This window comes from Cygnus atratus, unplaced genomic scaffold, assembly GCF_013377495.2.
Source record: "Cygnus atratus isolate AKBS03 ecotype Queensland, Australia unplaced genomic scaffold, CAtr_DNAZoo_HiC_assembly HiC_scaffold_279, whole genome shotgun sequence".
NCBI classification, from domain to species: domain Eukaryota; kingdom Metazoa; phylum Chordata; class Aves; order Anseriformes; family Anatidae; genus Cygnus; species Cygnus atratus.
This window is the reverse complement of record NW_026109871.1, coordinates 1-9,000: the sequence shown is the minus strand read 5'-3', so window position 1 is coordinate 9,000 and position 9,000 is coordinate 1. Positions and strand designations below refer to the sequence as shown.

General features: G+C 60.2%; 14 non-coding genes across 14 annotated transcripts; all 14 read left to right on the top strand.

The window, feature by feature from the left end:
- Nucleotides 1–167: 167 nt before the first annotated feature.
- TRNAY-GUA (transfer RNA tyrosine (anticodon GUA)) lies at nt 168–256 on the top strand. Its single transcript is given in 2 exon segments — nt 168–204; nt 221–256. It is a non-coding gene; the product is annotated as a tRNA-Tyr (tRNA).
- A 77-nt stretch (nt 257–333) lies between these two features.
- On the top strand, nt 334–406 carry TRNAA-AGC (transfer RNA alanine (anticodon AGC)). The gene has a single exon. It is a non-coding gene; the product is annotated as a tRNA-Ala (tRNA).
- Nucleotides 407–1,514: 1,108 nt separating this feature from the next.
- Nucleotides 1,515–1,603, top strand: TRNAY-GUA (transfer RNA tyrosine (anticodon GUA)). Its single transcript is given in 2 exon segments — nt 1,515–1,551; nt 1,568–1,603. It is a non-coding gene; the product is annotated as a tRNA-Tyr (tRNA).
- A 78-nt stretch (nt 1,604–1,681) lies between these two features.
- Nucleotides 1,682–1,754, top strand: TRNAA-AGC (transfer RNA alanine (anticodon AGC)). Its single transcript has one exon. It is a non-coding gene; the product is annotated as a tRNA-Ala (tRNA).
- A 1,116-nt stretch (nt 1,755–2,870) lies between these two features.
- On the top strand, nt 2,871–2,959 carry TRNAY-GUA (transfer RNA tyrosine (anticodon GUA)). Its single transcript is given in 2 exon segments — nt 2,871–2,907; nt 2,924–2,959. It is a non-coding gene; the product is annotated as a tRNA-Tyr (tRNA).
- A 77-nt stretch (nt 2,960–3,036) lies between these two features.
- On the top strand, nt 3,037–3,109 carry TRNAA-AGC (transfer RNA alanine (anticodon AGC)). The gene has a single exon. It is a non-coding gene; the product is annotated as a tRNA-Ala (tRNA).
- A 1,115-nt stretch (nt 3,110–4,224) lies between these two features.
- On the top strand, nt 4,225–4,313 carry TRNAY-GUA (transfer RNA tyrosine (anticodon GUA)). The gene is given in 2 exon segments: nt 4,225–4,261; nt 4,278–4,313. It is a non-coding gene; the product is annotated as a tRNA-Tyr (tRNA).
- A 77-nt stretch (nt 4,314–4,390) lies between these two features.
- On the top strand, nt 4,391–4,463 carry TRNAA-AGC (transfer RNA alanine (anticodon AGC)). Its single transcript has one exon. It is a non-coding gene; the product is annotated as a tRNA-Ala (tRNA).
- Nucleotides 4,464–5,578: 1,115 nt separating this feature from the next.
- Nucleotides 5,579–5,667, top strand: TRNAY-GUA (transfer RNA tyrosine (anticodon GUA)). Its single transcript is given in 2 exon segments — nt 5,579–5,615; nt 5,632–5,667. It is a non-coding gene; the product is annotated as a tRNA-Tyr (tRNA).
- A 77-nt stretch (nt 5,668–5,744) lies between these two features.
- On the top strand, nt 5,745–5,817 carry TRNAA-AGC (transfer RNA alanine (anticodon AGC)). The gene has a single exon. It is a non-coding gene; the product is annotated as a tRNA-Ala (tRNA).
- Nucleotides 5,818–6,932: 1,115 nt separating this feature from the next.
- TRNAY-GUA (transfer RNA tyrosine (anticodon GUA)) lies at nt 6,933–7,021 on the top strand. The gene is given in 2 exon segments: nt 6,933–6,969; nt 6,986–7,021. It is a non-coding gene; the product is annotated as a tRNA-Tyr (tRNA).
- A 77-nt stretch (nt 7,022–7,098) lies between these two features.
- Nucleotides 7,099–7,171, top strand: TRNAA-AGC (transfer RNA alanine (anticodon AGC)). The gene has a single exon. It is a non-coding gene; the product is annotated as a tRNA-Ala (tRNA).
- Nucleotides 7,172–8,286: 1,115 nt separating this feature from the next.
- Nucleotides 8,287–8,375, top strand: TRNAY-GUA (transfer RNA tyrosine (anticodon GUA)). The gene is given in 2 exon segments: nt 8,287–8,323; nt 8,340–8,375. It is a non-coding gene; the product is annotated as a tRNA-Tyr (tRNA).
- A 77-nt stretch (nt 8,376–8,452) lies between these two features.
- On the top strand, nt 8,453–8,525 carry TRNAA-AGC (transfer RNA alanine (anticodon AGC)). The gene has a single exon. It is a non-coding gene; the product is annotated as a tRNA-Ala (tRNA).
- Nucleotides 8,526–9,000: the final 475 nt, after the last annotated feature.

The following is a 9,000-nucleotide window of genomic DNA, read 5'->3' as shown; positions in this document are numbered from 1 at the left end:
GCCTTTAGTGAGGGAAGCGCCTGAGGTGTGCGTGGAGGCGTGTTGGTGCTGTAGGGAAGTGTGTATGGAGGAGGAGTTGTAGCAGAGTGGTGCGGCTTAGATCTGGAAGCGGGAGAGGTGTGTGAGGGGCGTGTGAAGGGCGTGTTGCCGGGCAGGTGTCTGTGATTCCTTCGATAGCTCAGCTGGTAGAGCGGAGGACTGTAGGCTCCCATGCACGGCCATCCTTAGGTCGCTGGTTCAACTCCGGCTCGAAGGAGCGCCCTTTTGGCTCTTGTCCAGGGGACGGGCTGGGAGACTGCGAGCAGACGGCTGCTCAGGGGCCGGCCGTGGGCTGGGGAATTAGCTCAAGTGGTAGAGCGCTCGCTTAGCATGTGAGAGGCAGCGGGATCGATGCCCGCATTCTCCAATGCTTTTCCATCCCCTTGCCTGGACGTCAGGCCTGCGGCAGTGGGGCCGCGTGTCGTCCCTACTGTGGGGCTCTGGAGAACCTGGGCAGCGTCTGGGCTGCTGCGGACCACGACGGCATCCAGTCAGCATGCAGGCCAAGGGCAGCACGGGCTGTAGCAGCAGGGAAGTGATGCTCCTCCGCCATTAATGGGCACGCGATCGACGGCATCAAGAGAAGCATGTCCTTGTGTAGGCCTCTGTGTGCGAGGAAGACGTTGAGCAAGTGCTGCAGGCTGAGAAGAAGGCCACCACTGGGACGGTGTGACTTGGGAACACGTGCTCTGCGAGGACGGCTCGATGAACGGGGCCTACCGAGAGCCAGGAGAGGAGAGGGCTTTGTGGGGAGCAAAGCAGCCCCCCTTCTCGGGACGGCTTCTTGGCTCGTTATCGATGCAGTAGAGCTCGGCCTTTTTGTCTGGCCGTTGGCAGAAGAGCGCGGAACAATGGAGCCCCGTTGAAGCAGGAGAGGAGTCCCGAGGCTACATGACATTGTCTTTCATCCTGAGGATTTTCAGACAGTGGACGAGGGTGGGCAGGGGCTCTGCGCGGTCCCCCTGCGTGTGAGTGGTCGTGAGGTGGAGGTGCTAAAGCCGTGCCGCAGGCGGTGTTATCGTCCGAAGGTGGGAGCTGTTGGAGGTAGCGGTTGCACTCTGCACATGCTGAGGACGGGGTGTCTGTTGCCCTTGTGCAAAAGGCGAAGCTGTGAGGGGTTGTTTGGGGTGTTGCGGAAGTGAGGAGGAGGTTACTGAGAAGATGGGTGTCGTTTTGTGAGCGTGTTGATCAGAGGTGAAGTGAGAGGAGGGCAGAAGGTTCAGGCGAGTGGTTTGAGGTGGTGGCATTCTGGATGTCTGTGTGTCTGAGGAGAGGGCAAGGAAAGGGTTTCTGCGTTTTTGTGTATGTGCCTTTAGTGAGGGAAGCGCCTGAGGTGTGCGTGGAGGCGTGTTGGTGCTGTAGGGAAGTGTGTATGGAGGAGGAGTTGTAGCAGAGTGGTGCGGCTTAGATCTGGAAGCGGGAGAGGTGTGTGAGGGGCGTGTGAAGGGCGTGTTGCCGGGCAGGTGTCTGTGATTCCTTCGATAGCTCAGCTGGTAGAGCGGAGGACTGTAGGCTCCCATGCACGGCCATCCTTAGGTCGCTGGTTCAACTCCGGCTCGAAGGAGCGCCCTTTTGGCTCTTGTCCAGGGGACGGGCTGGGAGACTGCGAGCAGACGGCTGCTCAGGGGCCAGGCCGTGGGCTGGGGAATTAGCTCAAGTGGTAGAGCGCTCGCTTAGCATGTGAGAGGCAGCGGGATCGATGCCCGCATTCTCCAATGCTTTTCCGTCCCCTTGCCTGGACGTCAGGCCTGCAGGCAGTGGGGCCGCGTGTCGTCCCTACTGTGGGGCTCTGGAGAACCTGGGCAGCGTCTGGGCTGCTGCGGACCACGACGGCATCCAGTCAGCATGCAGGCCAAGGGCAGCACGGGCTGTAGCAGCAGGGAAGTGATGCTCCTCCGCCATTAATGGGCACGCGATCGACGGCATCAAGAGAAGCATGTCCTTGTGTAGGCCTCTGTGTGCGAGGAAGACGTTGAGCAAGTGCTGCAGGCTGAGAAGAAGGCCACCACCGGGACGGTGTGACTTGGGAACACGTGCTCTGCGAGGACGGCTCGATGAACGGGGCCTACCGAGAGCCAGGAGAGGAGAGGGCTTTGTGGGGAGCAAAGCAGCCCCCCTTCTCGGGACGGCTTCTTGGCTCGTTATCGATGCAGTAGAGCTCGGCCTTTTTGTCTGGCCGTTGGCAGAAGAGCGCGGAACAATGGAGCCCCGTTGAAGCAGGAGAGGAGTCCCGAGGCTACATGACATTGTCTTTCATCCTGAGGATTTTCAGACAGTGGACGAGGGTGGGCAGGGGCTCTGCGCGGTCCCCCTGCGTGTGAGTGGTCGTGAGGTGGAGGTGCTAAAGCCGTGCCGCAGGCGGTGTTATCGTCCGAAGGTGGGAGCTGTTGGAGGTAGCGGTTGCACTCTGCGCATGCTGAGGACGGGGTGTCTGTTGCCCTTGTGCAAAAGGCGAAGCTGTGAGGGGTTGTTTGGGGTGTTGCGGAAGTGAGGAGGAGGTTACTGAGAAGATGGCGGATGGGTGTCGTTTTGTGAGCGTGTTGATCAGAGGTGAAGTGAGAGGAGGGCAGAAGGTTCAGGCGAGTGGTTTGAGGTGGTGGCATTCTGGATGTCTGTGTGTCTGAGGAGAGGGCAAGGAAAGGGTTTCTGCGTTTTTGTGTATGTGCCTTTAGTGAGGGAAGCGCCTGAGGTGTGCGTGGAGGCGTGTTGGTGCTGTAGGGAAGTGTGTATGGAGGAGGAGTTGTAGCAGAGTGGTGCGGCTTAGATCTGGAAGCGGGAGAGGTGTGTGAGGGGCGTGTGAAGGGCGTGTTGCCGGGCAGGTGTCTGTGATTCCTTCGATAGCTCAGCTGGTAGAGCGGAGGACTGTAGGCTCCCATGCACGGCCATCCTTAGGTCGCTGGTTCAACTCCGGCTCGAAGGAGCGCCCTTTTGGCTCTTGTCCAGGGGACGGGCTGGGAGACTGCGAGCAGACGGCTGCTCAGGGGCCGGCCGTGGGCTGGGGAATTAGCTCAAGTGGTAGAGCGCTCGCTTAGCATGTGAGAGGCAGCGGGATCGATGCCCGCATTCTCCAATGCTTTTCCGTCCCCTTGCCTGGACGTCAGGCCTGCGGCAGTGGGGCCGCGTGTCGTCCCTACTGTGGGGCTCTGGAGAACCTGGGCAGCGTCTGGGCTGCTGCGGACCACGACGGCATCCAGTCAGCATGCAGGCCAAGGGCAGCACGGGCTGTAGCAGCAGGGAAGTGATGCTCCTCCGCCATTAATGGGCACGCGATCGACGGCATCAAGAGAAGCATGTCCTTGTGTAGGCCTCTGTGTGCGAGGAAGACGTTGAGCAAGTGCTGCAGGCTGAGAAGAAGGCCACCACCGGGACGGTGTGACTTGGGAACACGCGCTCTGCGAGGACGGCTCGATGAACGGGGCCTACCGAGAGCCAGGAGAGGAGAGGGCTTTGTGGGGAGCAAAGCAGCCCCCCTTCTCGGGACGGCTTCTTGGCTCGTTATCGATGCAGTAGAGCTCGGCCTTTTTGTCTGGCCGTTGGCAGAAGAGCGCGGAACAATGGAGCCCCGTTGAAGCAGGAGAGGAGTCCCGAGGCTACATGACATTGTCTTTCATCCTGAGGATTTTCAGACAGTGGACGAGGGTGGGCAGGGGCTCTGCGCGGTCCCCCTGCGTGTGAGTGGTCGTGAGGTGGAGGTGCTAAAGCCGTGCCGCAGGCGGTGTTATCGTCCGAAGGTGGGAGCTGTTGGAGGTAGCGGTTGCACTCTGCGCATGCTGAGGACGGGGTGTCTGTTGCCCTTGTGCAAAAGGCGAAGCTGTGAGGGGTTGTTTGGGGTGTTGCGGAAGTGAGGAGGAGGTTACTGAGAAGATGGCGGATGGGTGTCGTTTTGTGAGCGTGTTGATCAGAGGTGAAGTGAGAGGAGGGCAGAAGGTTCAGGCGAGTGGTTTGAGGTGGTGGCATTCTGGATGTCTGTGTGTCTGAGGAGAGGGCAAGGAAAGGGTTTCTGCGTTTTTGTGTATGTGCCTTTAGTGAGGGAAGCGCCTGAGGTGTGCGTGGAGGCGTGTTGGTGCTGTAGGGAAGTGTGTATGGAGGAGGAGTTGTAGCAGAGTGGTGCGGCTTAGATCTGGAAGCGGGAGAGGTGTGTGAGGGGCGTGTGAAGGGCGTGTTGCCGGGCAGGTGTCTGTGATTCCTTCGATAGCTCAGCTGGTAGAGCGGAGGACTGTAGGCTCCCATGCACGGCCATCCTTAGGTCGCTGGTTCAACTCCGGCTCGAAGGAGCGCCCTTTTGGCTCTTGTCCAGGGGACGGGCTGGGAGACTGCGAGCAGACGGCTGCTCAGGGGCCGGCCGTGGGCTGGGGAATTAGCTCAAGTGGTAGAGCGCTCGCTTAGCATGTGAGAGGCAGCGGGATCGATGCCCGCATTCTCCAATGCTTTTCCGTCCCCTTGCCTGGACGTCAGGCCTGCGGCAGTGGGGCCGCGTGTCGTCCCTACTGTGGGGCTCTGGAGAACCTGGGCAGCGTCTGGGCTGCTGCGGACCACGACGGCATCCAGTCAGCATGCAGGCCAAGGGCAGCACGGGCTGTAGCAGCAGGGAAGTGATGCTCCTCCGCCATTAATGGGCACGCGATCGACGGCATCAAGAGAAGCATGTCCTTGTGTAGGCCTCTGTGTGCGAGGAAGACGTTGAGCAAGTGTTGCAGGCTGAGAAGAAGGCCACCACCGGGACGGTGTGACTTGGGAACACGTGCTCTGCGAGGACGGCTCGATGAACGGGGCCTACCGAGAGCCAGGAGAGGAGAGGGCTTTGTGGGGAGCAAAGCAGCCCCCCTTCTCGGGACGGCTTCTTGGCTCGTTATCGATGCAGTAGAGCTCGGCCTTTTTGTCTGGCCGTTGGCAGAAGAGCGCGGAACAATGGAGCCCCGTTGAAGCAGGAGAGGAGTCCCGAGGCTACATGACATTGTCTTTCATCCTGAGGATTTTCAGACAGTGGACGAGGGTGGGCAGGGGCTCTGCGCGGTCCCCCTGCGTGTGAGTGGTCGTGAGGTGGAGGTGCTAAAGCCGTGCCGCAGGCGGTGTTATCGTCCGAAGGTGGGAGCTGTTGGAGGTAGCGGTTGCACTCTGCGCATGCTGAGGACGGGGTGTCTGTTGCCCTTGTGCAAAAGGCGAAGCTGTGAGGGGTTGTTTGGGGTGTTGCGGAAGTGAGGAGGAGGTTACTGAGAAGATGGCGGATGGGTGTCGTTTTGTGAGCGTGTTGATCAGAGGTGAAGTGAGAGGAGGGCAGAAGGTTCAGGCGAGTGGTTTGAAGTGGTGGCATTCTGGATGTCTGTGTGTCTGAGGAGAGGGCAAGGAAAGGGTTTCTGCGTTTTTGTGTATGTGCCTTTAGTGAGGGAAGCGCCTGAGGTGTGCGTGGAGGCGTGTTGGTGCTGTAGGGAAGTGTGTATGGAGGAGGAGTTGTAGCAGAGTGGTGCGGCTTAGATCTGGAAGCGGGAGAGGTGTGTGAGGGGCGTGTGAAGGGCGTGTTGCCGGGCAGGTGTCTGTGATTCCTTCGATAGCTCAGCTGGTAGAGCGGAGGACTGTAGGCTCCCATGCACGGCCATCCTTAGGTCGCTGGTTCAACTCCGGCTCGAAGGAGCGCCCTTTTGGCTCTTGTCCAGGGGACGGGCTGGGAGACTGCGAGCAGACGGCTGCTCAGGGGCCGGCCGTGGGCTGGGGAATTAGCTCAAGTGGTAGAGCGCTCGCTTAGCATGTGAGAGGCAGCGGGATCGATGCCCGCATTCTCCAATGCTTTTCCGTCCCCTTGCCTGGACGTCAGGCCTGCGGCAGTGGGGCCGCGTGTCGTCCCTACTGTGGGGCTCTGGAGAACCTGGGCAGCGTCTGGGCTGCTGCGGACCACGACGGCATCCAGTCAGCATGCAGGCCAAGGGCAGCACGGGCTGTAGCAGCAGGGAAGTGATGCTCCTCCGCCATTAATGGGCACGCGATCGACGGCATCAAGAGAAGCATGTCCTTGTGTAGGCCTCTGTGTGCGAGGAAGACGTTGAGCAAGTGCTGCAGGCTGAGAAGAAGGCCACCACCGGGACGGTGTGACTTGGGAACACGCGCTCTGCGAGGACGGCTCGATGAACGGGGCCTACCGAGAGCCAGGAGAGGAGAGGGCTTTGTGGGGAGCAAAGCAGCCCCCCTTCTCGGGACGGCTTCTTGGCTCGTTATCGATGCAGTAGAGCTCGGCCTTTTTGTCTGGCCGTTGGCAGAAGAGCGCGGAACAATGGAGCCCCGTTGAAGCAGGAGAGGAGTCCCGAGGCTACATGACATTGTCTTTCATCCTGAGGATTTTCAGACAGTGGACGAGGGTGGGCAGGGGCTCTGCGCGGTCCCCCTGCGTGTGAGTGGTCGTGAGGTGGAGGTGCTAAAGCCGTGCCGCAGGCGGTGTTATCGTCCGAAGGTGGGAGCTGTTGGAGGTAGCGGTTGCACTCTGCGCATGCTGAGGACGGGGTGTCTGTTGCCCTTGTGCAAAAGGCGAAGCTGTGAGGGGTTGTTTGGGGTGTTGCGGAAGTGAGGAGGAGGTTACTGAGAAGATGGCGGATGGGTGTCGTTTTGTGAGCGTGTTGATCAGAGGTGAAGTGAGAGGAGGGCAGAAGGTTCAGGCGAGTGGTTTGAGGTGGTGGCATTCTGGATGTCTGTGTGTCTGAGGAGAGGGCAAGGAAAGGGTTTCTGCGTTTTTGTGTATGTGCCTTTAGTGAGGGAAGCGCCTGAGGTGTGCGTGGAGGCGTGTTGGTGCTGTAGGGAAGTGTGTATGGAGGAGGAGTTGTAGCAGAGTGGTGCGGCTTAGATCTGGAAGCGGGAGAGGTGTGTGAGGGGCGTGTGAAGGGCGTGTTGCCGGGCAGGTGTCTGTGATTCCTTCGATAGCTCAGCTGGTAGAGCGGAGGACTGTAGGCTCCCATGCACGGCCATCCTTAGGTCGCTGGTTCAACTCCGGCTCGAAGGAGCGCCCTTTTGGCTCTTGTCCAGGGGACGGGCTGGGAGACTGCGAGCAGACGGCTGCTCAGGGGCCGGCCGTGGGCTGGGGAATTAGCTCAAGTGGTAGAGCGCTCGCTTAGCATGTGAGAGGCAGCGGGATCGATGCCCGCATTCTCCAATGCTTTTCCGTCCCCTTGCCTGGACGTCAGGCCTGCGGCAGTGGGGCCGCGTGTCGTCCCTACTGTGGGGCTCTGGAGAACCTGGGCAGCGTCTGGGCTGCTGCGGACCACGACGGCATCCAGTCAGCATGCAGGCCAAGGGCAGCACGGGCTGTAGCAGCAGGGAAGTGATGCTCCTCCGCCATTAATGGGCACGCGATCGACGGCATCAAGAGAAGCATGTCCTTGTGTAGGCCTCTGTGTGCGAGGAAGACGTTGAGCAAGTGCTGCAGGCTGAGAAGAAGGCCACCACCGGGACGGTGTGACTTGGGAACACGCGCTCTGCGAGGACGGCTCGATGAACGGGGCCTACCGAGAGCCAGGAGAGGAGAGGGCTTTGTGGGGAGCAAAGCAGCCCCCCTTCTCGGGACGGCTTCTTGGCTCGTTATCGATGCAGTAGAGCTCGGCCTTTTTGTCTGGCCGTTGGCAGAAGAGCGCGGAACAATGGAGCCCCGTTGAAGCAGGAGAGGAGTCCCGAGGCTACATGACATTGTCTTTCATCCTGAGGATTTTCAGACAGTGGACGAGGGTGGGCAGGGGCTCTGCGCGGTCCCCCTGCGTGTGAGTGGTCGTGAGGTGGAGGTGCTAAAGCCGTGCCGCAGGCGGTGTTATCGTCCGAAGGTGGGAGCTGTTGGAGGTAGCGGTTGCACTCTGCGCATGCTGAGGACGGGGTGTCTGTTGCCCTTGTGCAAAAGGCGAAGCTGTGAGGGGTTGTTTGGGGTGTTGCGGAAGTGAGGAGGAGGTTACTGAGAAGATGGCGGATGGGTGTCGTTTTGTGAGCGTGTTGATCAGAGGTGAAGTGAGAGGAGGGCAGAAGGTTCAGGCGAGTGGTTTGAGGTGGTGGCATTCTGGATGTCTGTGTGTCTGAGGAGAGGGCAAGGAAAGGGTTTCTGCGTTTTTGTGTATGTGCCTTTAGTGAGGGAAGCGCCTGAGGTGTGCGTGGAGGCGTGTTGGTGCTGTAGGGAAGTGTGTATGGAGGAGGAGTTGTAGCAGAGTGGTGCGGCTTAGATCTGGAAGCGGGAGAGGTGTGTGAGGGGCGTGTGAAGGGCGTGTTGCCGGGCAGCTGTCTGTGATTCCTTCGATAGCTCAGCTGGTAGAGCGGAGGACTGTAGGCTCCCATGCACGGCCATCCTTAGGTCGCTGGTTCAACTCCGGCTCGAAGGAGCGCCCTTTTGGCTCTTGTCCAGGGGACGGGCTGGGAGACTGCGAGCAGACGGCTGCTCAGGGGCCGGCCGTGGGCTGGGGAATTAGCTCAAGTGGTAGAGCGCTCGCTTAGCATGTGAGAGGCAGCGGGATCGATGCCCGCATTCTCCAATGCTTTTCCGTCCCCTTGCCTGGACGTCAGGCCTGCGGCAGTGGGGCCGCGTGTCGTCCCTACTGTGGGGCTCTGGAGAACCTGGGCAGCGTCTGGGCTGCTGCGGACCACGACGGCATCCAGTCAGCATGCAGGCCAAGGGCAGCACGGGCTGTAGCAGCAGGGAAGTGATGCTCCTCCGCCATTAATGGGCACGCGATCGACGGCATCAAGAGAAGCATGTCCTTGTGTAGGCCTCTGTGTGCGAGGAAGACGTTGAGCAAGTGCTGCAGGCTGAGAAGAAGGCCACCACCGGGACGGTGTGACTTGGGAACACGCGCTCTGCAAGGACGGCTCGATGAACGGGGCCTACCGAGAGCCAGGAGAGGAGAGGGCTTTGTGGGGAGCAAAGCAGCCCCCCTTCTCGGGACGGCTTCTTGGCTCGTTATCGATGCAGTAGAGCTCGGCCTTTTTGTCTGGCCGTTGGCAGAAGAG